Genomic DNA, 27,798 nt, shown 5'->3' with positions numbered 1-27,798 from the left:
CTGTTACGCCCCTGTCCAGGGGGTCAGGGTGCAACATACAAAGATAAATTAGCATGTTCCCTCTCCGATCCCCAAACCAAAATCCAGGATCGAGATGTTCCAACAGAATGATATTTATTTTAAACGAAAGAAAGTGTCAAACAAAACATGACACTACAACTCAGGGCGAACCAAGGCCAACATAATAAACAAAATAAGCCATTTCCCACAGAAAGTGGGAAAGTGCTAGCTAGCCTGATAGAAATAACCAAACCAAAAGACAGTCGCTAACCCTAACTCCCTAATGTGAAAACAAGAGAAAATAATCAAAAGAAAATGGCTGTTCACCCCTAAAGATTTAATACTATTTACAAAATATACAATTTATAAACAAAACCACGGCACAAAACCTAACAATTCAAAAATGCTAAATAAGGTTTGGAAACCAAGAACAGCAAACAGGTGCTGCTGCCAGAAAGATCCTTGCTAGCTGTTGGGAACCGTACTTTTAAAACTCCAGGAAGTGTAGGATGGACCAATCAGCTTCCTGTACTGCCCCCCAATCCGGCCAATCAGGCAGGGCACCTATAAGAACAAGAAAATAAAAACAACACATATGGCCAGGACCGTAACATGGTCTACTAGTAATGAAGCACGATGGTTGACAAACCAATAAAGTAGCAAAACAGTAATGAAAGAACAAAATTTGATGAAAATATAGAACAATTTCTATGAATAAATAGGCAGTAACACCAGCTTGTGCTGCCCGTAAACCCAAGCAAAAAAGCTTACAGCACCTGGTATTCCCACGCGGTCTTCCTACCAAGTACTAACCAGGCCCGGCTCTATTTGGCTGCCGAGATCGGACGAGATCGGGCGCTTAGAGAGCGGTGTGGCCGTAAGCTGCATAAAAACGTTGGAGAAGCAGAATGCATGAAACTTGCTAAGAAGAAGATAAATGTGGCAAAGTACAAAGTACTATAACTGTACTGGTCTGTTACGCCCCTGTCCAGGGGGTCAGGGTGCAACATACAAAGATAAATTAGCATGTTCCCTCTCCGATCCCCAAACCAAAATCCAGGATCGAGATGTTCCAACAGAATGATATTTATTTTAAACAAAAGAAAGTGTCAAACAAAACATGACACTACAACTCAGGGCGAACCAAGGCCAACATAATAAACAAAATAAGCCATTTCCCATAGAAAGTGCTAGCTAGCCTGATAGAAATAAACAAACCAAAAGACAGTCGCTAACCCTAACTCCCTAATGTGAAAACAATCCAAAGAAAATGGCAGTTCACCCCTACAGATTTAATACTATTTACAAAATATACAATTTATAAACAAAACCACAGGATAAAACCTAACAATTCAAAAATGCTAAATAAAGTTTGGAAACCAAGAACAGCAAACAGGTGCTGCTGCCAGAAAGAGCCTCGCTAGCTGTTGGGAACCGTACTTTTAAAACTCCAGGAAGTGTAGGATGGACCAATCAGCTTCCTGTACTGCCCCCCAATCCGGCCAATCAGGCAGGGCACCTATAAGAACAAGAAAATAAAAACAACACATATGGCCAGGACCGTAACATGGTCTACTAGTAATGAAGCACGATGGTTGACAAACCAATAAAGTAGCAAAACAGTAATGAAAGAACAAAATTTGATGAAAATATAGAACAATTTCTATGAATAAATAGGCAGTAACACCAGCTTGTGCTGCCCGTAAACCCAAGCAAAAAAGCTTACAGCACCTGGTATTCCCACGCGGTCTTCCTACCAAGTACTAACCAGGCCCGGCTCTATTTGGCTGCCGAGATCGGACGAGATCGGGCGCTTAGAGAGCGGTGTGGCCGTAAGCTGCATTTGACATCATCAACAGCTCTTAAAAACGTTGGAGAAGCAGAATGCATGAAACTTGCTAAGAAGAAGATAAATGTGGCAAAGTACAAAGTACTATAACTGTACTGGTCTGTTACGCCCCTGTCCAGGGGGTCAGGGTGCAACATACAAAGATAAATTAGCATGTTCCCTCTCCGATCCCCAAACCAAAATCCAGGATCGAGATGTTCCAACAGAATGATATTTATTTTAAACGAAAGAAAGTGTCAAACAAAACATGACACTACAACTCAGGGCGAACCAAGGCCAACATAATAAACAAAATAAGCCATTTCCCACAGAAAGTGCTAGCTAGCCTGATAGAAATAAACAAACCAAAAGACAGTCGCTAACCCTAACTCCCAAATGTGAAAACAATCCAAAGAAAATGGCAGTTCACCCCTACAGATTTAATACTATTTACAAAATATACAATTTATAAACAAAACCACGGCACAAAACCTAACAATTCAAAAATGCTAAATAAGGTTTGGTAAACCAAGAACAGCAAACAGGTGCTGATGCCAGAAAGAGCCTCGCTAGCTGTTGGGAACCGTACTTTTAAAACTCCAGGAAGTGTAGGATGGACCAATCAGCTTCCTGTACTGCCCCCCAATCCGGCCAATCAGGCAGGGCACCTATAAGAACAACAAAATAAAAACAACACATATGGCCAGGACCGTAACATGGTCTACTAGTAATGAAGCACGATGGTTGACAAACCAATAAAGTAGCAAAACCGCAATGAAAGAACAAAATTTGATGAAAATATAGAACAATTTCTATGAATAAATAGGCAGTAACACCAGCTTGTGCTGCCCGTAAACCCAAGCAAAAAAGCTTACAGCACCTGGTATTCCCAGGCGGTCTTCCTACCAAGTACTAACAAGGCCCGGCCCTATTTGGCTGCCGAGATCGGACGAGATCGGGCGCTTCGAGAGCAGTGTGGCCGTAAGCTGCATTTGATATCATCAACAGCTCCTAAAAACGCTGGAGAAGCAGAATGCATGACACTCGCTAAGAAGAAGATAAATGTGGCAAAGTACTAAAACGGTACCGGTCTAGTAGTAAAGAAGCACGATGGTTGACAAACCAATAAAGCAGCAAAACAGCAATGAAAGAACAAAATTTGATGAAAATATAGAACAATTTCTATGAATAAATAGGCAGTAACACCAGCTTGTGCTGTCCGTAAACCCAAGCAAAAAAGTTTACAGCACCTGGTATTCCCAGGCGGTCTTCCTACCAAGTACTAACCAGGCCCGGCTCTATTTGGCTGCCGAGATCGGGCGCTTAGAGAGCGGTGTGGCCGTAAGCTGCATAAAAACGTTGGAGAAGCAGAATGCATGAAACTTGCTAAGAAGAAGATAAATGTGGCAAAGTACAAAGTACTATAACTGTACTGGTCTGTTACGCCCCTGTCCAGGGGGTCAGGGTGCAACATACAAAGATAAATTAGCATGTTCCCTCTCCGATCCCCAAACCAAAATCCAGGATCGAGATGTTCCAACAGAATGATATTTATTTTAAACGAAAGAAAGTGTCAAACAAAACATGACACTACAACTCAGGGCGAACCAAGGCCAACATAATAAACAAAATAAGCCATTTCCCATAGAAAGTGCTAGCTAGCCTGATAGAAATAAACAAACCAAAAGACAGTCGCTAACCCTTACTCCCTAATGTGAAAACAGTCCAAGAAAATGGCAGTTCACCCCTACAGATTTAATACTATTTACAAAATATACAATTTATTTAACATGGTCTACTAGTAATGAAGCACGATGGTTGAGAAACCAATAAAGTAGCAAAACAGCAATGAAAGAACAAAATTTGATGAAAATATAGAACAATTTCTATGAATAAATAGGCAGTAACACCAGCTTGTGCTGCCCGTAAACCCAAGCAAGAAAGCTTACAGCACCTGGTATTCCCACGCGGTCTTCCTACCAAGTACTAACCAGGCCCGGCTCTATTTGGCTGCCGAGATCGGACGAGATCGGGCGCTTAGAGAGCGGTGTGGCCGTAAGCTGCATTTGACATCATCAACAGCTCTTAAAAACGCTGGAGAAGCAGAATGCATGACACTTGCTAAGAAGAAGATAAATGTGGCAAAGTACAAAGTACTATAACTGTACTGGTCTGTTACGCCCCTGTCCAGGGGGTCAGGGTGCAACATACAAAGATAAATTAGCATGTTCCCTCTCCGATCCCCAAACCAAACTCCAGTATCGAGATGTTCCAACAGAATGATATTTATTTTAAACGAAAGAAAGTGTCAAACAAAACATGACACTACAACTCAGGGCGAACCAAGGCCAACATAATAAACAAAATAAGCCATTTCCCACAGAAAGTGCTAGCTAGCCTGATAGAAATAAACAAACCAAAAGACAGTCGCTAACCCTAACTCCCAAATGTGAAAACAATCCAAAGAAAATGGCAGTTCACCCCTACAGATTTAATACTATTTACAAAATATACAATTTATAAACAAAACCACGGCATAAAACCTAACAATTCAAAAATGCTAAATAAAGTTTGGAAACCAAGAACAGCAAACAGGTGCTGCTGCCAGAAAGAGCCTCGCTAGCTGTTGGGAACCGTACTTTTAAAACTCCAGGAAGTGTAAGATGGACCAATCAGCTTCCTGTACTGCCCCCCAATCCGGCCAATCAGGCAGGGCACCTATAAGAACAAGAAAATAAAAACAACACATATGGCCAGGACCGTAACATGGTCTACTAGTAATGAAGCACGATGGTTGACAAACCAATAAAGTAGCAAAACAGTAATGAAAGAACAAAATTTGATGAAAATATAGAACAATTTCTATGAATAAATAGGCAGTAACACCAGCTTGTGCTGCCCGTAAACCCAAGCAAAAAAGCTTACAGCACCTGGTATTCCCACGCGGTCTTCCTACCAAGTACTAACCAGGCCCGACTCCATTTGGCTGCCGAGATCGGACGAGATCGGGCGCTTAGAGAGCGGTGTGGCCGTAAGCTGCATTTGACATCATCAACAGCTCTTAAAAACGTTGGAGAAGCAGAATGCATGAAACTTGCTAAGAAGAAGATAAATGTGGCAAAGTACAAAGTACTATAACTGTACTGGTCTGTTACGCCCCTGTCCAGGGGGTCAGGGTGCAACATACAAAGATAAATTAGCATGTTCCCTCTCCAATCCCCAAACCAAAATCCAGGATCGAGATGTTCCAACAGAATGATATTTATTTTAAACGAAAGAAAGTCTCAAACAAAACATGACACTACAACTCAGGGCGAACCAAGGCCAACATAATAAACAAAATAAGCCATTTTCCACAGAAAGTGCTAGCTAGCCTGATAGAAATAAACAAACCAAAAGACAGTCGCTAACCCTAACTCCCTAATGTGAAAACAGTCCAAAGAAAAAAGCTGTTCACCCCTACAGATTTAATACTATTTACAAAATATACAATTTATAAACAAAACCACGGCACAAAACCTAACAATTCAAAAATGCTAAATAAGGTTTGGAAACCAAGAACAGCAAACAGGTGCTGCTGCCAGAAAGAGCCTCGCTAGCTGTTGGGAACCGTACTTTTAAAAATCCAGGAAGTGTAGGATGGACCAATCAGCTTCCTGTACTGCCCCTCAATCCGGCCAATCAGGCAGGGCACCTATAAGAACAACAAATCAAAAACAACACATATGGCCAGGACCGTAACATGGTCTACTAGTAATGAAGCACGATGGTTGACAAACCAATAAAGTAGCAAAACAGTAATGAAAGAACAAAATTTGATGAAAATATAGAACAATTTCTATGAATAAATAGGCAGTAACACCAGCTTGTGCTGCCCGTAAACCCAAGCAAAAAAGCTTACAGCACCTGGTATTCCCAGGCGGTCTTCCTACCAAGTACTAACCAGGCCCGGCTCTATTTGGCTGCCGAGATCGGACGAGATCGGGCGCTTATTTTTTTTTTTTTTTTTTTTTTTTTTTTTTTTTTTATCTTTTTATTATCAAAAATACACTTTACAAAATAAAAATTAACTATATACAGAGAAACATAAAGAAAAAGAGTAAATTCATTCGTCTTTTTAACAGTAAATCAAACAAATTAAAGCAAAGCAAGCCTCTTCCCCTTTTTTCCACATATTTGTATGCACATATATACATGTATACATACATATATATACATACACACATATATATACATATATACATACACCTACATACACACATACATTCTTAAATATATACGCCCATATACTACAAGGTTAAATAAATTCACCCAAAATCGAAGTGCAATCTACCCTCCCCATCCAGCTCACATAAATCATTCCTTGCCCCCCACCTAGCTATAAACTCATCCTCATCCACTGAAAACAGAATTCTCATGTAATGTGTCACCATATTTTGAAAAAAACCCACCCTGTTTGTCCTTTTCCCCCCATACAAAGCATAATTTCTACCAACATACAACACATGACGTGCTACACTCAATAAAAAATTGATTAAACCAACATTACATCTTTTATCACCTTTTTGTTTCCCAAAGCACCACACCCAGTCCCATGCTTCCCCTTCTAACTTAGGCAGTTTACACTTATTGATTAACAACGTTTTAACCCAGTCCCTGAAATCCCGTGTGACTGTACAGTATAGCATAAAGTGGTTAAAATCTTCATCTTCCACCCTACAGACCGGACAGGTTCTCGCATACGTGCTTTTACTTATCTGGTGAAGGACGACAGAAACCAGCACCCTTCTGTGACGCAGCAGGAAGTTTGAGTTTGCTATTGCAGGGGGAAGCCACTTACTGTGTATATTTGACCAAATTTCAGAGACGGGACGGGTAAGAAAGAGATGAGACCATGCAGTGTTTGCTGTAGGTTCTTGGAATATTTTGTTAATTAAAACCCTATACCAAAATTTTGATTGTAAATCTTGCAGTTTTCTGTTTTTGACGTCACAGGTCAGAGCAAAATCCAGCTCGTCGTCCTCCACCCGATCCTCATCCACTTCCGACAACCACTCTTTCCACTCTTGCGGCATTCGCTCTAATAAATCATCACAAAATCGAACAACTCTAGCCTTTTTTATATTAAACCCTTTCATCCTAATTTTACTAAATACCGCAAGAGGGCTAGGAGCCCCTGTCTGGTCTAAAACATCTTTAATCTGATGTAGCGCCTCAGTCAAGATGCCCCGACCGGCCTTACATCCCTCTCGGCCGCTGAGGCAGGGGTTCCCAAAGATGGGCTGGTTTAACACACTTTGTTTTGATGTAATTACACACTCCAACTGGGGCAGGATTTCCACCCATGCCTCAGCCGCCTCCTGGAAGAGTGGACATGTTCCCACAATAGGCCGGCCGAGTGTGACGCTACATAGATTGTAAAAGCCGCACATACCTCTTTTCAGTACATCATCATACAAATAATCCTCCCATATGTTTTTAGTTTTCTGGCTCAGCATTTTCTTAAACAGTTTTATTCTTAATGACTTCAATTTTGCTTTTAAATTACACAGTTTGAGTCCCCCCTTTTTGTACGGCCCGACCAGTGTCTTATGTGCAATTTTCATTGCTCTCCCCTTCCATAGAAAATCCTCAATAGCGCTGCTCAGGCGTACCAGTACATCACTCGGCAGGTGACAAACCTGCATGGTGTAGACAAGTCTCGGCACAATTACTGCATTTATTACAGTGATTTTCCCTTTTAAACCTAATCCCCTCATTCTCCACAGTGCGAGCCTTGATCTACACCCCGCAACCTGCTCTTCCCAGGATCTACGACTGCTGTCTTCTGGTTGTGAGCCCAAATATACACCAAGTACTTTAACCTCAGGCCCGCCCCTTTTAAAATGCTGGCCTTCCTCCCCAAGAACAGTACCAGGCCCCAGGATCAAACTCGATTTGTCCTTATTTACCCGTGCTCCCGCAGCTTGCTCATATGCATCTAGATGTTGCAAAACCCTTCGCAAACTATCCCCATCCCTGACCATGATGTTAATATCATCTGCATATTGTGCTATTTTGAAATCAGTTCCTCTGGGCGACGTGATCCCAATTATTTGAGAGTCAGATATAATTGACTGTGCTAGAGGTTCTGCCACTATTGCATAGAGCATAGCTGATAGGGGGCACCCCTGTCTCACTGATCTTTCTAAGGGGACGGGATCTGTCACGAAGCCATTGCACTTCACGACACTAGTAGCTCGGCTGTACAGTAACTTCATCCACCCTCGAAAAGTTGGGCCGAACCCAAAAACCCCCAGACACTCGAAGAGAAAATCGTGACTCACTCTGTCAAATGCCTTCTCTAGATCTACATTAAGGTATATACCTCCTGTAGCCATTAAATTCTCCAATGAGAATTTTGTTGACAAAATGCAGTCAGCGATATCCCTCCCCGGAATGCTGTAAGTCTGGGTAGGCCCAACTATCGAGCCAATCACTCCCTTAAGCCTGAACCCTAGCACCTTAGCGAGGATCTTATAGTCAGTATTGAGCAGACTAATTGGCCTATAATTTGCCAGGTCATCTCTGGCGCCTTTGTTTTTATAAACTAGAGTGATCACACCCCTTAAAAAAGACTCCGCGCACCTGTTCTCCTCCTGCATGGCAGAGTATAGCCTGCAGAGGACGGGGGCCAGTATGTTGCTGAAATGTTGGTAAAACTCAGCTGAGAGACCATCCACACCCGGGCTTTTAGATGTATTAAGGCTTCCAATCGCTGCTCTCACTTCTTCAATCTGAATGTCACCATCACACAGAGCCGCATCCTCGTGACTGAGGGAGCAGCCAATTTTTCCTAATACTGTGCCCATTTGTGCTTTTTTAATATGTTGTTTGCTAAACAAATTAGCGTAGTAGTCTTGTATTGCTTGTAAAATATCCACTATATCAGTATGTGTGTTTCCATCAAGGTCTTTTATTTCTGGTATGTATGTTTTTGCCTGTTTCCTTTTTTCCAAACCTAGAAAAAAAGCAGTACAGCGCTCCCCTTTCAACATGTGTTGTGCTTTACTGCGGATCATTGCGCCTCTGCATTTTCTCTCATCTAACCGTCTCAGCTGCTCCCTCAATCCAAGATAGACATCCAAGGGACGGTCACACTCAGCCTCAATAAGCTCAAGCTCCTCTTTTAGATGATGTCTCAGCTCAGCCTCCTCTGTCTTTTCCCTCAGCCTCTTCTCTCTGCTCAGAGCGATACAACGCTTTTTAATTTTAAATTTGGTGCGCTCCCACCACTCAATGATATCCACGACATAATCACTCTCATCACATAGAGCAGAGAGAAAAGACTTCATTTTATCTTTAAAAACTTGATCTTCAAGGAGGGAAGTGTTAAAACACCACAGGCCCCCATTCCTTTGCATACCACCCTCCCCTAGAGTCACCTTTAAACAGGCATGATCACTCCAGGAACAAAAACAATATTTACACTCATTTAATTCTTGCACCAAACTCGACGCCAACAAACACAGGTCAATCCTGGATTGCTTTAGCCTGCCCAATACCACTTGCCTGCGCGAATACGCCCGGGTGCCGGGGTTCAGCACTCTCCACGCATCTATCAAATCACACTCATCCATCCATACAAAAACAGCCGATCTACTAATGTCTTGTTTAAATTTATTATTAACTCCTACGTCCGCCTTAGTCAGAGCAACATTCCAATCTCCTATCACTACCGAGCGATCATCTGTCCACCTTTTGCAGCGCTCAAAGAAACCTCTCCTTTCAGGTTCACTGTTCGGACCGTACAAATTCAGAATTCTATATTTTTTATTATAATGTATTATATCAATAACAATTAGTCTACCCTGTCCATCCTTAAAAATCTCCACAATACTCTCACACACACCCGGCTTTACAAAAATTGCCACTCCAGCAGTTTTGTTTGAGGAGAGGGAGTAAAAGAGCTCCCCTCTCCAAAAAGATTTTATAGTGTCTATTTTGTCCATGGACCACCTACATTCCTGGACACACAAGATGTCGCATGCCATTTCTCCACAGAGTTGCTCTATTTTCCCAATATTTGTTAACCCGTTTAAATTTTGCGATTGAAGCAGCATTATCAAGTAAACACCGATTAAAAAGGTCATTTCCTAAGCTGTTTTTTCCCTTTGCCTCTATTCCCTCCCTCACTCCTCCCTGATTTCTCTTGCTGTGGACGTTTTCTAACCTGCTTTATCTGCTGAACATCCATCTCCGAATCTGACTCTATACTGTCAGCCTGGGGAGCCAGCAGGGCAGCATCCGAGTCTTCCTCTCTAGGGGCGGGTGGTATTCCATTATGAGAGGGGACCTTCTGTGAAGCGAGCCAAGATGGGCTCAGCCAACCCCCTTCAGGGTGACCCGCCCTATCCCCGCTCCACTCTGCCAGCACTTGATCCATACTAGATCCCAACACATCCTCTCTTTCACTCCCATGTTCCTCCCGCACAGGCAGGTCACCGCCCTGCGTCTCCAACACCACCTCATCCTCCTGTTCACTCTCGCTGCCCATATTCAGCTCTGGCTCCTCTACAGGTCTAACCTCACTCCTGTCATCCTCGGAGATGGATTCCCTGCTACCCTCCCCATTCCCTTCATCTATATTTTTACATTGACATTCCTCTGTGGAGCTATGACATTCCATACATCTGTGCATCCTGGCATCACACTCACGTGCATAATGTCCCTGTTTATTACATTTAAAACAGGTGAAATCCGGACAGTCCCTCACGATGTGTCCCGGCTGTAAGCACATCCGACAAACTTTCACTTGATTATTGTGAATTACTCTAAAATACTCCGGACCATTAGCTGTCATGAATTTCGCTGAGTAGGGCAGTGACTGCACAGTTTCATTAAACTTTACCTTCATATATCTTGTACCGTCCGCCACATCAGTCCCGGGCCACATCCTCCTTTTAATAGGCGAGATCGCTCTCACTCCCCACACGTCCAGTTTTTCCATAATTTCCTCGTCCGTTATATACGCCGGCAAATTCAAAAAAGACACCACCAGTTCATCAATTGCTAATGTTTTTACCATTACCACCGCTTTACCAACTTTAAATCCATCCAGTAGCCTTTTCTTTCCAGCTTCACTTTTTACCGTCACCTCATATTTATTCGATCCGGTCTCACGCAGCGCAACTATGCCTCCACACACATCACGTATTGCTCGTAACAGTTCCATCGTTTTCACCTTCTCTTCACCAACCACCTCTGCCAATACAGTCAAATCTTTTTCGTACCTTTTTTCTCTCATTGTCTCCCGTCTTCCGCTCATCTCCGTCTGCATCCTCGCCCGTTCCTCCTGATGTTTTCCATCCACACAAATGCCATCAATCTCCAACCTATTCTGCCGCTGCTCTCCGACCAAATCCACTCCTTTCCCCGTCCTCTTTGCTGAAGTAATCCTCTGCATTGACAAGCCCGGAACTTGCCCGCCATTTCTCTTCTCTCCCTGCTCCACGGCCTGGCGTTTGCTTCCTCCCGCTCCGTACTCTATTTCGGCTGGCATTGCCGTTTCCCCCCGACATCTCATGGTAGGAGCCACAATTTTCACAGCGTCCTCCGTCAATTTACCTCGTCTTTCTCCGCCATTCTCCATTTTACGTAGCTTGGCGAATCGAGTAACACTCGGCAAAAAAACAAAACCAAAATAAAATAAAAAAGAAAAAGGCAAAATGAAAGCGCCCCCGAACGGAGCAAATCCGCCGGGGGGATTAGTAACATAAACAAAATCGAAATCTCTATACTATTTAGTTAAATTACGACAAAAAACACAAGCAAACTGAAAAAGCCCGCCAAAACAGGCTCATGCGCGGGTCCGTCACTGCTCGCTCTAGAGAGAAACCACACCTCTGTCTGCAACCAGGTTTGGGAACCAAAAACAGCAAACAGGTGCTGCTGCCAGAAAGAGCCTCGCTAGCTGTTGGGAACCGTACTTTTAAAACTCCAGGAAGTGTAGGATGGACCAATCAGCTTCCTGTACTGCCCCCCAATCCGGCCAATCAGGCAGGGCACCTATAAGAACAACAAAATAAAAACAACACATATGGCCAGGACCGTAACATGGTCTACTAGTAATGAAGCACGATGGTTGACAAACCAATAAAGTAGCAAAACAGTAATGAAAGAACAAAATTTGATGAAAATATAGAACAATTTCTATGAATAAATAGGCAGTAACACCAGCTTGTGCTGCCCGTAAACCCAAGCAAAAAAGCTTACAGCACCTGGTATTCCCACGCGGTCTTCCTACCAAGTACTAACCAGGCCCGGCCCTATTTGGCTGCCGAGATCGGACGAGATCGGGCGCTTATAGAGCGGTGTGGCCGTAAGCTGCATTTGACATCATCAACAGCTCTTAAAAACGCTGGAGAAGCAGAATGCATGAAACTTGCTAAGAAGAAGATAAATGTGGCAAAGTACAAAGTACTATAACTGTACTGGTCTGTTACGCCCCTGTCTAGGGGGTCAGGGTGCAACATACAAAGATAAATTAGCATGTTCCCTCTCCGATCCCCAAACCAAAATCCAAGATCGAGATGTTCCAACAGAATGATATTTATTTTAAACGAAAGAAAGTGTCAAACAAAACATGACACTACAACTCAGGGCGAACCAAGGCCAACATAATAAACAAATTAAGCCATTTCCCACAGAAAGTGCTAGCTAGCCTGATAGAAATAAACAAACCAAAAGACAGTCGCTAACCCTAACTCCCTAATGTGAAAACTGTCCAAAGAAAATGGCAGTTCACCCCTACAGATTTAATACTATTTACAAAATATACAATTTATAGACAAAACCACGGCACAAAACCTAACAATTCAAAAATGCAAAATAAGGTTTGGAAACCAAGAACAGCAAACAGGTGCTGTTGCCAGAAAGAGCCTCGCTAGCTGTTGGGAACCATACTTTTAAAACTCCAGGAAGTGTAGCATGGACCAATCAGCTTCCTGTACTGCCCCCCAATCCGGCCAATCAGGCAGGGCACCTATAAGAACAACAAAAAAAAAAAAACACATATGGCCAGGACCGTAACATGGTCTACTAGTAATGAAGCACGATGGTTGACAAACCAATAAAGTATCAAAATAGCAATGAAAGAACAAAATTTGATGAAAATATGGAACAATTTCTATGAATAAATAGGCAGTAACACCAGCTTGTGCTGCCCGTAAACCCAAGCAAAAAAGCTTACAGCACCTGGTATTCCCAGGCGGTCTTCGAACCAAGTACTAACTAGGCCCGGCCTTATTTGGCTGCCGAGATCGGACGAGATCGGGCGCTTAGAGAGCGGTGTGGCCGTAAGCTGCATTTGACATCATCAACAGCTCCTAAAAACGCTGGAGAAGCAGAATGCATGACACTCGCTAAGAAGAAGATAAATGTGGCAAAGTACTAAAACGGTACTGGTCTAGTAGTAAAGAAGCATGATGGTTGACAAACCAATAAAGTAGCAAAACAGCAATGAAATAACAAAATTTGATGAAAATATAGAACAATTTCTATGAATAAATAGGCAGTAACACCAGCTTGTGCTGCCCGTAAACCCAAGCAAAAAAGCTTACAGCACCTGGTATTCCCAGGCGGTCTTCCTACCAAGTACTAACCAGGCCCGGCTCTATTTAGCTGCCGAGATCGGACGAGATCGGGCGCTTAGACAGCGGTGTGGCCAAAAGCTGCATTTGACATCATCAACAGCTCTTAAAAACGCTGGAGAAGCAGAATGCATGACACTTGCTAAGAAGAAGATAAATGTGGCAAAGTACAAAGTACTATAACTGTACTGGTCTGTTACGCCCCTGTCTAGGGGGTCAGGGTGCAACATACAAAGGTAAATTAGCATGTTCCCTCTCTGATCCCCAAACCAAAATCCAGGATCGAGATGTTCCAACAGAATGATATTTATTTTAAACGAAAGAAAGTGTCAAACAAAACATGACACTACAACTCAGGGCGAACCAAGGCCAACATAATAAACAAAATAAGCCATTTCCCACAGAAAGTGCTAGCTAGCCCGATAGAAATAAACAATCCAAAAGACAGTCGCTAACCCTAACTCCCAAATGTGAAAACAGTCCAAAGAAAATGGCAGTTCACCCCTACAGATCTAATACTATTTACAAAATATACAATTTATAAACAAAACCACGGCACACAACCTAACAATTCAAAAATGCTAAATAAGGTTTGGAAACCAAGAACAGCAAACAGGTGCTGCTGCCAGAAAGAGCCTCGCTAGCTGTTGGGAACCGTACTTTTAAAACTCCAGGAAGTGTAGGATGGACCAATCAGCTTCCTGTACTGCCCCCCAATCCGGCCAATCAGGCAGGGCACCTATAAGAACAACAAAATAAAAACAACACATATGGCCAGGACCGTAACATGGTCTACTAGTAATGAAGCACGATGGTTGACAAACCAATAAAGTAGAAAAACAGCAATGAAAGAACAAAATTTGATGAAAATATAGAACAATTTCTATGAATAAATGGGCAGTAACACCAGCTTGTGCTGCCCGTAAACCCAAGCAAAAAAGCTTACAGCACCTGGTATTCCCAGGCGGTCTTCCTACCAAGTACTAACCAGGCCCGGCTCTATTTGGCTGTCGAGATCGGACGAGATCGGGCGCTTAGAGAGCGGTGTGGCCGTAAGCTGCATTTGACATCATCAACAGCTCTTAAAAACCCTGGAGAAGCAAAATGCATGACACTTGCTAAGAAGAAGATAAATGTGGCAAAGTACAAAGTACTATAACTGTACTGGTCTGTTACGCCCCTGTCTAGGGGGTAAGGGTGCAACATACAAAGATAAATTAGCATGTTCCCTCTCTGATTCCCAAACCAAAATCCAGGATCGAGATGTTCCAACAGAATGATATTTATTTTAAACGAAAAAAAGTGTCAAACAAAACATGACACTACAACTCAGGGCGAACCAAGGCCAACATAATAAACAAAATAAGCCATTTCCCACAGAAAGTGCTAGCTAGCCTGATAGAAATAAACAAACCAAAAGACAGTCGCTAACCCTAACTCCCTAATGTGAAAACAAGAGAAAACAATCAAAAGAAAATGGCAGTCCACCCCTACAGATTTAATACTATTTACAAAATATACAATTTATAAACAAAACCACGGCACAAAACCTAACAATTCAAAAATGCTAAATAAGGTTTGGAAACCAAGAACAGCAAACAGGTGCTGATGCCAGAAAGAGCCTCGCTAGCTGTTGGGAACCGTACTTTTAAAACTCCAGGAAGTGTAGGATGGACCAATCAGCTTCCTGTACTTCCCCCAAATCCGGCCAATCAGGCAGGGCACCTATAAGAACAAGAAAATAAAAACAACACATATGGCCAGGACCGTAACATGGTCTACTAGTAATGAAGCACGATGGTTGGCAAACCAATAAAGTAGCAAAACAGCAATGAAAGAACAAAATTTGATGAAAATATAGAACAATTTCTATGAATAAATAGGCAGTAACACCAGCTTGTGCTGCCCGTAAACCCAAGCAAAAAAGCTTACAGCACCTGGTATTCCCAGGCGGTCTTCCTACCAAGTACTAACCAGGCCCGGCTCTATTTGGCTGCCGAGATCGGACGAGATCGGGCGCTTAGAGAGCGGTGTGGCCGTAAGCTGCATTTGACATCATCAACAGCTCTTAAAAATGCTGGAGAAGCAGAATGCATGACACTTGCTAAGAAGAAGATAAATGTGGCAAAGTACAAAGTACTATAACTGTACTGGTCTGTTACGCCCCTGTCTAGGGGGTCAGGGTGAAACATACAAAGATAAATTTGCATGTTCCCTCTCCGATCCTCAAACCAAAATCCAGGATTGAGATGTTCCAACAGAATGATATTTATTTTAAACGAAAGAAAGTGTCAAACAAAACATGACACTACAACTCAGGGCGAACCAAGGCCAACATAATAAACAAAATAAGCCATTTCCCACAGAAAGCGCTAGCTAGCCTGATAGAAATAAACAAACCAAAAGACAGTCGCTAACCCTAACTCCCTAATGTGAAAACAGTCCAAAGAAAATGGCAGTTCACCCCTACAGATTTAATACTATTTACAAAATATACAATTTATAAACAAAACCACGGCACAAAACCTAACAATTCAAAACTGCTAAATAAGGTTTGGAAACCAAGAACAGCAAACAGGTGCTGATGCCAGAAAGAGCCTCGCTAGCTGTTGGGAACTGTACTTTTAAAACTCCAGGAAGTGTAGGATGGACCAATCAGCTTCCTGTACTTCCCCCAAATCCGGCCAATCAGGCAGGGCACCTATAAGAACAAGAAAATAAAAACAACACATATGGCCAGGACCGTAACATGGTCTACTAGTAATGAAGCACGATGGTTGGCAAACCAATAAATTAGCAAAACAGCAATGAAAGAACAAAATTTGATGAAAATATAGAACAATTTCTATGAATAAATAGGCAGTAACACCAGCTTGTGCTGCCCGTAAACCCAAGCAAAAAAGCTTACAGCACCTGGTATTCCCAGGCGGTCTTCCTACCAAGTACTAACCAGGCCCGGCTCTATTTGGCTGCCGAGATCGGACGAGATCGGGCGCTTAGAGAGCGGTGTGGCCGTAAGCTACATTTGACATCATCAACAGCTCTTAAAAACGCTGGAGAAGCAGAATGCATGACACTTGCTAAGAAGAAGATAAATGTGGCAAAGTACAAAGTACTATAACTGTACTGGTCTGTTACGCCCCTGTCTAGGGGGTCAGGGTGAAACATACAAAGATAAATTTGCATGTTCCCTCTCCGATCCTCAAACCAAAATCCAGGATTGAGATGTTCCAACAGAATGATATTTATTTTAAACGAAAGAAAGTGTCAAACAAAACATGACACTACAACTCAGGGCGAACCAAGGCCAACATAATAAACAAAATAAGCCATTTCCCACAGAAAGCGCTAGCTAGCCTGATAGAAATAAACAAACCAAAAGACAGTCGCTAACCCTAACTCCCTAATGTGAAAACAGTCCAAAGAAAATGGCAGTTCACCCCTACAGATTTAATACTATTTACAAAATATACAATTTATAAACAAAACCACGGCACAAAACCTAACAATTCAAAAATGCTAAATAAGGTTTGGAAACCAAGAACAGCAAACAGGTGCTGATGCCAGAAAGAGCCTCGCTAGCTGTTGGGAACCGTACTTTTAAAACTCCAGGAAGTGTAGGATGGACCAATCAGCTTCCTGTACTTCCCCCAAATCCGGCCAATCAGGCAGGGCACCTATAAGAACAAGAAAATAAAAACAACACATATGGCCAGGACCGTAACATGGTCTACTAGTAATGAAGCACGATGGTTGGCAAACCAATAAAGTAGCAAAACAGCAATGAAAGAACAAAATTTGATGAAAATATAGAACAATTTCTATGAATAAATAGGCAGTAACACCAGCTTGTGCTGCCCGTAAACCCAAGCAAAAAAGCTTACAGCACCTGGTATTCCCAGGCGGTCTTCCTACCAAGTACTAACCAGGCCCGGCCCTATTTGGCTGCCGAGATCGGACGAGATCGGGCGCTTAAAGAGCGGTGTGGCCGTAAGCTGCATTTGACATCATCAACAGCTCTTAAAAACGCTGGAGAAGCAGAATGCATGACACTTGCTAAGAAGAAGATAAATGTGGCAAAGTACAAAGTACTATAACTGTACTGGTCGGTTACGCCCCTGTCTAGGGGCTCAGGGTGCAACATACAAAGATAAATTAGCATGTTCCCTCTCCGATCCCCAAACCAAAATCCAGGATCGAGATGTTCCAACAGAATGATATTTATTTTAAACGAAAGAAAGTGTCAAACAAAACATGACACTACAACTCAGGGCGAACCAAGGCCAACATAATAAACAAAATAAGCCATTTCCCACAGAAAGTGCTAGCTAGCCTGATAGAAATAAACAAACCAAAAGACAGTCGCTAACCCTAACTCCCTAATGTGAAAACAGTCCAAAGAAAATGGCAGTTCACCCCTACAGATTTAATACTATTTACAAAATATACAATTTATAAACAAAACCACGGCACAAAACCTAACAATTCAAAAATGCTACATAAGATTTGGAAACCAAGTACAGCAAACAGGTGCTGATGACAGAAAGAGCCTCGCTAGCTGTTGGGAACCGTACTTTTAAAACTCCAGGAAGTGTAGGATGGACCAATCAGCTTCCTGTACTGCCCCCAAATCCGGCCAATCAGGCAGGGCACCTATAAGAACAAGAAAATAAAAACAACACATATGGCCAGGACCGTAACATGGTCTACTAGTAATGAAGCACGATGGTTGGCAAACCAATAAAGTAGCAAAACAGCAATGAAAGAACAAAATTTGATGAAAATATAGGACAATTTCTATGAATAAATAGGCAGTAACACCAGCTTGTGCTGCCCGTAAACCCAAGCAAAAAAGCTTACAGCACCTGGTATTCCCAGGCGGTCTTCCTACCAAGTACTAACCAGGCCCGGCCCTATTTGGCTGCCGAGATCGGACGAGATCGGGCGCTCAGAGAGCGGTGTGGCCGTAAGCTGCATTTGACATCATCAACAGCTCTTAAAAACGCTGGAGAAGCAGAATGCATGACACTTGCTAAGAAGAAGATAAATGTGGCAAAGTACAAAGTACTATAACTGTACTGGTCGGTTACGCCCCTGTCTAGGGGCTCAGGGTGCAACATACAAAGATAAATTAGCATGTTCCCTCTCCGATCCCCAAACCAAAATCCAGGATCGAGATGTTCCAACAGAATGATATTTATTTTAAAAGAAAGAACGTGTCAAACAAAACATGACACTACAACTCAGGGCGAACCAAGGCCAACATAATAAACAAAATAAGCCATTTCCCACAGAAAGTGCTAGCTAGCCTGATAGAAATAAACAAACCAAAAGACAGTCGCTAACCCTAACTCCCTAATGTGAAAACAGTCCAAAGAAAATGGCAGTTCACCCCTACAGATTTAATACTATTTACAAAATATACAATTTATAAACAAAACCACGGCACAAAACCTAACAATTCAAAAATGCTAAATAAGGTTTGGAAACCAAGAACAGCAAACAGGTGCTGATGCCAGAAAGAGCCTCGCTAGCTGTTGGGAACCGTACTTTTAAAACTCCAGGAAGTGTAGGATGGACCAATCAGCTTCCTGTACTTCCCCCAAATCCGGCCAATCAGGCAGGGCACCTATAAGAACAAGAAAATAAAAACAACACATATGGCCAGGACCGTAACATGGTCTACTAGTAATGAAGCACGATGGTTGGCAAACCAATAAAGTAGCAAAACAGCAATAAAAGAACAAAATTTGATGAAAATATAGAACAATTTCTATGAATAAATAGGCAGTAACACCAGCTTGTGCTGCCCGTAAACCCAAGCAAAAAAGCTTACAGCACCTGGTATTCCCAGGCGGTCTTCCTACCAAGTACTAACCAGGCCCGGCTCTATTTGGCTGCCGAGATCGGACGAGATCGGGCGCTTAGAGAGCGGTGTGGCCGTAAGCTGCATTTGACATCATCAACAGCTCTTAAAAACGCTGGAGAAGCAGAATGCATGACACTTGCTAAGAAGAAGATAAATGTGGCAAAGTACAAAGTACTATAACTGTACTGGTCTGTTACGCCCCTGTCTAGGGGGTCAGGGTGAAACATACAAAGATAAATTTGCATGTTCCCTCTCCGATCCTCAAACCAAAATCCAGGATTGAGATGTTCCAACAGAATGATATTTGTTTTAAACGAAAGAAAGTGTCAAACAAAACATGACACTACAACTCAGGGCGAACCAAGGCCAACATAATAAACAAAATAAGCCATTTCCCACAGAAAGCGCTAGCTAGCCTGATAGAAATAAACAAACCAAAAGACAGTCGCTAACCCTAACTCCCTAATGTGAAAACAGTCCAAAGAAAATGGCAGTTCACCCCTACAGATTTAATACTATTTACAAAATATACAATTTATAAACAAAACCACGGCACAAAACCTAACAATTCAAAAATGCTAAATAAGGTTTGGAAACCAAGAACAGCAAACAGGTGCTGATGCCAGAAAGAGCCTCGCTAGCTGTTGGGAACCGTACTTTTAAAACTCCAGTAAGTGTAGGATGGACCAATCAGCTTCCTGTACTGCCCCCCAATCCGGCCAATCAGGCAGGGCACCTATAAGAACAAGAAAATAAAAACAACACATATGGCCAGGACCGTAACATGGTCTACTAGTAATGAAGCACGATGGTTGGCAAACCAATAAAGTAGCAAAACAGCAATGAAAGAACAAAATTTGATGAAAATATAGAACAATTTCTATGAATAAATAGGCAGTAACACCAGCTTGTGCTGCCCGTAAACCCAAGCAAAAAAGCTTACAGCACCTGGTATTCCCAGGCGGTCTTCCTACCAAGTACTAACCAGGCCCGGCCCTATTTGGCTGCCGAGATCGGACGAGATCGGGCGCTTAAAGAGCGGTGTGGCCGTAAGCTGCATTTGACATCATCAACAGCTCTTAAAAACGCTGGAGAAGCAGAATGCATGACACTTGCTAAGAAGAAGATAAATGTGGCAAAGTACAAAGTACTATAACTGTACTGGTCTGTTACGCCCCTGTCTAGGGGCTCAGGGTGCAACATACAAAGATAAATTAGCATGTTCCCTCTCCGATCCCCAAACCAAAATCCAGGATCGAGATGTTCCAACAGAATGATATTTATTTTAAACGAAAGAAAGTGTCAAACAAAACATGACACTACAACTCAGGGCGAACCAAGGCCAACATAATAAACAAAATAAGCCATTTCCCACAGAAAGCGCTAGCTAGCCTGATAGAAATAAACAAACCAAAAGACAGTCGCTAACCCTAACTCCCTAATGTGAAAACAGTCCAAAGAAAATGGCAGTTCACCCCTACAGATTTAATACTATTTACAAAATATACAATTTATAAACAAAACCACGGCACAAAACCTAACAATTCAAAAATGCTAAATAAGGTTTGGAAACCAAGAACAGCAAACAGGTGCTGATGCCAGAAAGAGCCTCGCTAGCTGTTGGGAACCGTACTTTTAAAACTCCAGGAAGTGTAGGATGGACCAATCAGCTTCCTGTACTTCCCCCAAATCCGGCCAATCAGGCAGGGCACCTATAAGAACAAGAAAATAAAAACAACACATATGGCCAGGACCGTAACATGGTCTACTAGTAATGAAGCACTATGGTTGGCAAACCAATAAAGTAGCAAAACAGCAATGAAAGAACAAAATTTGATGAAAATATAGAACAATTTCTATGAATAAATAGGCAGTAACACCAGCTTGTGCTGCCCGTAAACCCAAGCAAAAAAGCTTACAGCACCTGGTATTCCCAGGCGGTCTTCCTACCAAGTACTAACCAGGCCCGGCCCTATTTGGCTGCCGAGATCGGACGAGATCGGGCGCTTAAAGAGCGGTGTGGCCGTAAGCTGCATTTGACATCATCAACAGCTCTTAAAAACGCTGGAGAAGCAGAATGCATGACACTTGCTAAGAAGAAGATAAATGTGGCAAAGTACAAAGTACTATAACTGTACTGGTCTGTTACGCCCCTGTCTAGGGGCTCAGGGTGCAACATACAAAGATAAATTAGCATGTTCCCTCTCCGATCCCCAAACCAAAATCCAGGATCGAGATGTTCCAACAGAATGATATTTATTTTAAACGAAAGAAAGTGTCAAACAAAACATGACACTACAACTCAGGGCGAACCAAGGCCAACATAATAAACAAAATAAGCCATTTCCCACAGAAAGTGCTAGCTAGCCTGATAGAAATAAACAAACCAAAAGACAGTCGCTAACCCTAACTCCCTATTGTGAAAACAAGAGAAAACAATCAAAAGAAAATGGCAATTCACCCCTACAGATCCAATACTATTTACAAAATATACAATTTATAAACAAAACCACGGCACAAAACCTAACAATTCAAAAATGCTAAATAAGGTTTGGAAACCAAGAACAGCAAACAGGTGCTGCTGCCAGAAAGACCTCGCTAGCTGTTGGGAACCGTTCTTTTAAAACTCCAGGAAGTGTAGGATGGACCAATCAGCTTCCTGTACTGCCCCCCAATCCGGCCAATCAGGCAGGGCACCTATAAGAACAACAAAATAAAAACAACACATATGGCCAGGACCGTAACATGGTCTACTAGTAATGAAGCACGATGGTTGACAAACCAATAAAGTAGCAAAACCGCAATGAAAGAACAAATTTGATGAAAATATAGAACAATTTCTATGAATAAATAGGCAGTAACACCAGCTTGTGCTGCCCGTAAACCCAAGCAAAAAAGCTTACAGCACCTGGTATTCCCAGGCGGTCTTCCTACCAAGTACTAACCAGGCCCGGCTCTATTTGGCTGCCGAGATCGGACGAGATCGGGCGCTTCGAGAGCAGTGTGGCCGTAAGCTGCATTTGATATCATCAACAGCTCCTAAAAATGCTGGAGAAGCAGAATGCATGACACTCGCTAAGAAGAAGATAAATGTGGCAAAGTACAAAGTACTATAACTGTACTGGTCTGTTACGCCCCTGTCTAGGGGGTCAGGGTGCAACATACAAAGATAAATTAGCATGTTCCCTCTCTGATCCCCAAACCAAAATCCAGGATTGAGATGTTCCAACAGAATGATATTTATTTTAAACGAAAGAAAGTGTCAAACAAAACATGACACTACAACTCAGGGCGAACCAAGGCCAACATAATAAACAAAATAAGCCATTTCCCACAGAAAGTGCTAGCTAGCCTGATAGAAATAAACAATCCAAAAAACAGTCGCTAACCCTAACTCCCTATTGTGAAAACAAGAGAAAACAATCAAAAGAAAATGGCAGTTCACCCCTACAGATCTAATACTATTTACAAAATATACAATTTATAAACAAAACCACGGCACAAAACCTAACAATTCAAAAATGCTAAATAAGGTTTGGAAACCAAGAACAGCAAACAGGTGCTGCTGCCAGAAAGAGCCTCGCTAGCTGTTGGGAACCGTACTTTTAAAACTCCAGGAAGTGTAGGATGGACCAATCAGCTTCCTGTACTGCCCCCCAATCCGGCCAATCAGGCAGGGCACCTATAAGAACAACAAAATAAAAACAACACATATGGCCAGGACCGTAACATGGTCTACTAGTAATGAAGCACGATGGTTGAAAAACCAATAAAGTAGCAAAACCGCAATGAAAGAACAAAATTTGATGAAAATATAGAACAATTTCTATGAATAAATAGGCAGTAACACCAGCTTGTGCTGCCCGTAAACCCAAGCAAAAAAGCTTACAGCACCTGGTATTCCCAGGCGGTCTTCCTACCAAGTACGAACAAGGCCCGGCCCTATTTGGCTGCCGAGATCGGACGAGATCGGGCGCTTCGAGAGCAGTGTGGCCGTAAGCTGCATTTGATATCATCAACAGCTCCTAAAAACGCTGGAGAAGCAGAATGCATGACATTCGCTAAGAAGAAGATACATGTGGCAAAGTACTAAAACGGTACCGGTCTAGTAGTAAAGAAGCACGATGGTTGACAAACCAATAAAGTTGCAAAACAGCAATGAAAGAACAAAATTTGATGAAAATATAGAACAATTTCTATGAATAAATAGGCAGTAACACCAGCTTGTGCTGCCCGTAAACCCAAGCAAAAAAGCTTACAGCACCTGGTATTCCCAGGCGGTCTTCCTACCAAGTACTAACCAGGCCCGGCCCTATTTGGCTGCCGAGATCGGACGAGATCGGGCGCTCAGAGAGCGGTGTGGCCGTAAGCTGCATTTGACATCATCAACAGCTCTTAAAAACGCTGGAGAAGCAGAATGCATGACACTTGCTAAGAAGAAGATAAATGTGGCAAAGTACAAAGTACTATAACTGTACTGGTCTGTTACGCCCCTGTCTAGGGGGTCAGGGTGAAACATACAAAGATAAATTTGCATGTTCCCTCTCCGATCCTCAAACCAAAATCCAGGATTGAGATGTTCCAACAGAATGATATTTATTTTAAACGAAAGAAAGTGTCAAACAAAACATGACACTACAACTCAGGGCGAACCAAGGCCAACATAATAAACAAAATAAGCCATTTCCCACAGAAAGCGCTAGCTAGCCTGATAGAAATAAACAAACCAAAAGACAGTCGCTAACCCTAACTCCCTAATGTGAAAACAAGAGAAAACAATCAAAAGAAAATGGCAGTCCACCCCTACAGATTTAATACTATTTACAAAATATACAATTTATAAACAAAACCACGGCACAAAACCTAACAATTCAAAAATGCTAAATAAGATTTGGAAACCAAGAACAGCAAACAGGTGCTGATGCCAGAAAAAGCCTCGCTAGCTGTTGGGAACCATACTTTTAAAACTCCAGGAAGTGTAGGATGGACCAATCAGCTTCCTGTACTGCCCCCAAATCCGGCCAATCAGGCAGGGCACCTATAAGAAAAAGAAAATAAAAACAACACATATGGCCAGGACCGTAACATGGTCTACTAGTAATGAAGCACGATGGTTGGCAAACCAATAAAGTAGCAAAACAGCAATGAAAGAACAAAATTTGATGAAAATATAGGACAATTTCTATGACTAAATAGGCAGTAACACCAGCTTGTGCTGCCCGTAAACCCAAGCAAAAAAGCTTACAGCACCTGGTATTCCCAGGCGGTCTTCCTACCAAGTACTAACCAGGCCCGGCTCTATTTGGCTGCCGAGATCGGACGAGATCGGGCGCTTAGAGAGCGGTGTGGCCGTAAGCTGCATTTGACATCATCAACAGCTCTTAAAAATGCTGGAGAAGCAGAATGCATGACACTTGCTAAGAAGAAGATAAATGTGGCAAAGTACAAAGTACTATAACTGTACTGGTCTGTTACGCCCCTGTCTAGGGGGTCAGGGTGAAACATACAAAGATAAATTTGCATGTTCCCTCTCCGATCCTCAAACCAAAATCCAGGATTAAGATGTTCCAACAGAATGATATTTATTTTAAACGAAAGAAAGTGTCAAACAAAACATGACACTACAACTCAGGGCGAACCAAGGCCAACATAATAAACAAAATAAGCCATTTCCCACAGAAAGCGCTAGCTAGCCTGATAGAAATAAACAAACCAAAAGACAGTCGCTAACCCTAACTCCCTAATGTGAAAACAGTCCAAAGAAAATGGCAGTTCACCCCTACAGATTTAATACTATTTACAAAATATACAATTTATAAACAAAACCACGGCACAAAACCTAACAATTCAAAAATGCTAAATAAGGTTTGGAAACCAAGAACAGCAAACAGGTGCTGATGCCAGAAAGAGCCTCGCTAGCTGTTGGGAACCGTACTTTTAAAACTCCAGGAAGTGTAGGATGGACCAATCAGCTTCCTGTACTTCCCCCAAATCCGGCCAATCAGGCAGGGCACCTATAAGAACAAGAAAATAAAAACAACACATATGGCCAGGACCGTAACATGGTCTACTAGTAATGAAGCACGATGGTTGGCAAACCAATAAAGTAGCAAAACAGCAATGAAAGAACAAAATTTGATGAAAATATAGAACAATTTCTATGAATAAATAGGCAGTAACACCAGCTTGTGCTGCCCGTAAACCCAAGCAAAAACCTTACAGCACCTGGTATTCCCAGGCGGTCTTCCTACCAAGTACTAACCAGGCCCGGCCCTATTTGGCTGCCGAGATCGGACGAGATCAGGCGCTTAAAGAGCGGTGTGGCCGTAAGCTGCATTTGACATCATCAACAGCTCTTAAAAACGCTGGAGAAGCAGAATGCATGACACTTGCTAAGAAGAAGATAAATGTGGCAAAGTACAAAGTACTATAACTGTACTGGTCTGTTACGCCCCTGTCTAGGGGCTCAGGGTGCAACATACAAAGATAAATTAGCATGTTCCCTCTCCGATCCCCAAACCAAAATCCAGGATCGAGATGTTCCAACAGAATGATATTTATTTTAAACGAAAGAAAGTGTCAAACAAAACATGACACTACAACTCAGGGCGAACCAAGGCCAACATAATAAACAAAATAAGCCATTTCCCACAGAAAGTGCTAGCTAGCCTGATAGAAATAAACAAACCAAAAGACAGTCGCTAACCCTAACTCCCTAATGTGAAAACAGTCCAAAGAAAATGGCAGTTCACCCCTACAGATTTAATACTATTTACAAAATATACAATTTATAAACAAAACCACGGCACAAAACCTAACAATTCAAAAATGCTACATAAGATTTGGAAACCAAGTACAGCAAACAGGTGCTGATGACAGAAAGAGCCTCGCTAGCTGTTGGGAACCGTACTTTTAAAACTCCAGGAAGTGTAGGATGGACCAATCAGCTTCCTGTACTGCCCCCAAATCCGGCCAATCAGGCAGGGCACCTATAAGAACAAGAAAATAAAAACAACACATATGGCCAGGACCGTAACATGGTCTACTAGTAATGAAGCACGATGGTTGGCAAACCAATAAAGTAGCAAAACAGCAATGAAAGAACAAAATTTGATGAAAATATAGGACAATTTCTATGAATAAATAGGCAGTAACACCAGCTTGTGCTGCCCGTAAACCCAAGCAAAAAAGCTTACAGCACCTGGTATTCCCAGGCGGTCTTCCTACCAAGTACTAACCAGGCCCGGCCCTATTTGGCTGCCGAGATCGGACGAGATCGGGCGCTCAGAGAGCGGTGTGGCCGTAAGCTGCATTTGACATCATCAACAGCTCTTAAAAACGCTGGAGAAGCAGAATGCATGACACTTGCTAAGAAGAAGATAAATGTGGCAAAGTACAAAGTACTATAACTGTACTGGTCGGTTACGCCCCTGTCTAGGGGCTCAGGGTGCAACATACAAAGATAAATTAGCATGTTCCCTCTCCGATCCCCAAACCAAAATCCAGGATCGAGATGTTCCAACAGAATGATATTTATTTTAAAAGAAAGAACGTGTCAAACAAAACATGACACTACAACTCAGGGCGAACCAAGGCCAACATAATAAACAAAATAAGCCATTTCCCACAGAAAGTGCTAGCTAGCCTGATAGAAATAAACAAACCAAAAGACAGTCGCTAACCCTAACTCCCTAATGTGAAAACAGTCCAAAGAAAATGGCAGTTCACCCCTACAGATTTAATACTATTTACAAAATATACAATTTATAAACAAAACCACGGCACAAAACCTAACAATTCAAAAATGCTAAATAAGGTTTGGAAACCAAGAACAGCAAACAGGTGCTGATGCCAGAAAGAGCCTCGCTAGCTGTTGGGAACCGTACTTTTAAAACTCCAGGAAGTGTAGGATGGACCAATCAGCTTCCTGTACTTCCCCCAAATCCGGCCAATCAGGCAGGGCACCTATAAGAACAAGAAAATAAAAACAACACATATGGCCAGGACCGTAACATGGTCTACTAGTAATGAAGCACGATGGTTGGCAAACCAATAAAGTAGCAAAACAGCAATAAAAGAACAAAATTTGATGAAAATATAGAACAATTTCTATGAATAAATAGGCAGTAACACCAGCTTGTGCTGCCCGTAAACCCAAGCAAAAAAGCTTACAGCACCTGGTATTCCCAGGCGGTCTTCCTACCAAGTACTAACCAGGCCCGGCTCTATTTGGCTGCCGAGATCGGACGAGATCGGGCGCTTAGAGAGCGGTGTGGCCGTAAGCTGCATTTGACATCATCAACAGCTCTTAAAAACGCTGGAGAAGCAGAATGCATGACACTTGCTAAGAAGAAGATAAATGTGGCAAAGTACAAAGTACTATAACTGTACTGGTCTGTTACGCCCCTGTCTAGGGGGTCAGGGTGAAACATACAAAGATAAATTTGCATGTTCCCTCTCCGATCCTCAAA

At 42.4% G+C, this 27,798-nt stretch overlaps 1 non-coding gene and 23 pseudogenes across 1 annotated transcript; all 24 read right to left on the bottom strand.

The window, feature by feature from the left end:
- Window positions 1-764: 764 nt before the first annotated feature.
- LOC137109623 (5S ribosomal RNA) lies at window positions 765-883 on the bottom strand (annotated as a pseudogene).
- An 836-nt stretch (window positions 884-1,719) lies between these two features.
- Window positions 1,720-1,838, bottom strand: LOC137109621 (5S ribosomal RNA; annotated as a pseudogene).
- Window positions 1,839-2,696: 858 nt separating this feature from the next.
- On the bottom strand, window positions 2,697-2,815 carry LOC137109867 (5S ribosomal RNA; annotated as a pseudogene).
- A 251-nt stretch (window positions 2,816-3,066) lies between these two features.
- Window positions 3,067-3,175, bottom strand: LOC137109986 (5S ribosomal RNA; annotated as a pseudogene).
- A 595-nt stretch (window positions 3,176-3,770) lies between these two features.
- LOC137109620 (5S ribosomal RNA) lies at window positions 3,771-3,889 on the bottom strand (annotated as a pseudogene).
- Window positions 3,890-4,746: 857 nt separating this feature from the next.
- Window positions 4,747-4,865, bottom strand: LOC137109702 (5S ribosomal RNA; annotated as a pseudogene).
- Window positions 4,866-12,075: 7,210 nt separating this feature from the next.
- Window positions 12,076-12,194, bottom strand: LOC137109622 (5S ribosomal RNA). Its single transcript, XR_010912296.1, has one exon. It is a non-coding gene; the product is annotated as a 5S ribosomal RNA (ribosomal RNA).
- An 857-nt stretch (window positions 12,195-13,051) lies between these two features.
- LOC137109950 (5S ribosomal RNA) lies at window positions 13,052-13,170 on the bottom strand (annotated as a pseudogene).
- Window positions 13,171-13,421: 251 nt separating this feature from the next.
- Window positions 13,422-13,540, bottom strand: LOC137109827 (5S ribosomal RNA; annotated as a pseudogene).
- An 857-nt stretch (window positions 13,541-14,397) lies between these two features.
- Window positions 14,398-14,516, bottom strand: LOC137109741 (5S ribosomal RNA; annotated as a pseudogene).
- Window positions 14,517-15,383: 867 nt separating this feature from the next.
- On the bottom strand, window positions 15,384-15,502 carry LOC137109629 (5S ribosomal RNA; annotated as a pseudogene).
- Window positions 15,503-16,359: 857 nt separating this feature from the next.
- LOC137109616 (5S ribosomal RNA) lies at window positions 16,360-16,478 on the bottom strand (annotated as a pseudogene).
- Window positions 16,479-17,335: 857 nt separating this feature from the next.
- Window positions 17,336-17,454, bottom strand: LOC137109617 (5S ribosomal RNA; annotated as a pseudogene).
- An 857-nt stretch (window positions 17,455-18,311) lies between these two features.
- Window positions 18,312-18,430, bottom strand: LOC137109752 (5S ribosomal RNA; annotated as a pseudogene).
- Window positions 18,431-19,287: 857 nt separating this feature from the next.
- Window positions 19,288-19,406, bottom strand: LOC137109605 (5S ribosomal RNA; annotated as a pseudogene).
- An 857-nt stretch (window positions 19,407-20,263) lies between these two features.
- On the bottom strand, window positions 20,264-20,382 carry LOC137109615 (5S ribosomal RNA; annotated as a pseudogene).
- Window positions 20,383-21,239: 857 nt separating this feature from the next.
- Window positions 21,240-21,358, bottom strand: LOC137109614 (5S ribosomal RNA; annotated as a pseudogene).
- An 865-nt stretch (window positions 21,359-22,223) lies between these two features.
- On the bottom strand, window positions 22,224-22,342 carry LOC137109712 (5S ribosomal RNA; annotated as a pseudogene).
- Window positions 22,343-23,209: 867 nt separating this feature from the next.
- LOC137109931 (5S ribosomal RNA) lies at window positions 23,210-23,328 on the bottom strand (annotated as a pseudogene).
- Window positions 23,329-23,579: 251 nt separating this feature from the next.
- On the bottom strand, window positions 23,580-23,698 carry LOC137109751 (5S ribosomal RNA; annotated as a pseudogene).
- Window positions 23,699-24,565: 867 nt separating this feature from the next.
- LOC137109593 (5S ribosomal RNA) lies at window positions 24,566-24,684 on the bottom strand (annotated as a pseudogene).
- Window positions 24,685-25,540: 856 nt separating this feature from the next.
- LOC137109828 (5S ribosomal RNA) lies at window positions 25,541-25,659 on the bottom strand (annotated as a pseudogene).
- Window positions 25,660-26,516: 857 nt separating this feature from the next.
- Window positions 26,517-26,635, bottom strand: LOC137109750 (5S ribosomal RNA; annotated as a pseudogene).
- Window positions 26,636-27,492: 857 nt separating this feature from the next.
- LOC137109582 (5S ribosomal RNA) lies at window positions 27,493-27,611 on the bottom strand (annotated as a pseudogene).
- Window positions 27,612-27,798: the final 187 nt, after the last annotated feature.

Source organism: Channa argus, unplaced genomic scaffold (assembly GCF_033026475.1).
Source record: "Channa argus isolate prfri unplaced genomic scaffold, Channa argus male v1.0 Contig004, whole genome shotgun sequence".
Taxonomy (NCBI): domain Eukaryota; kingdom Metazoa; phylum Chordata; class Actinopteri; order Anabantiformes; family Channidae; genus Channa; species Channa argus.
The sequence above is the reverse complement of the archived record's forward strand: the minus strand, read 5'-3'. Positions and strand labels throughout refer to the sequence as shown.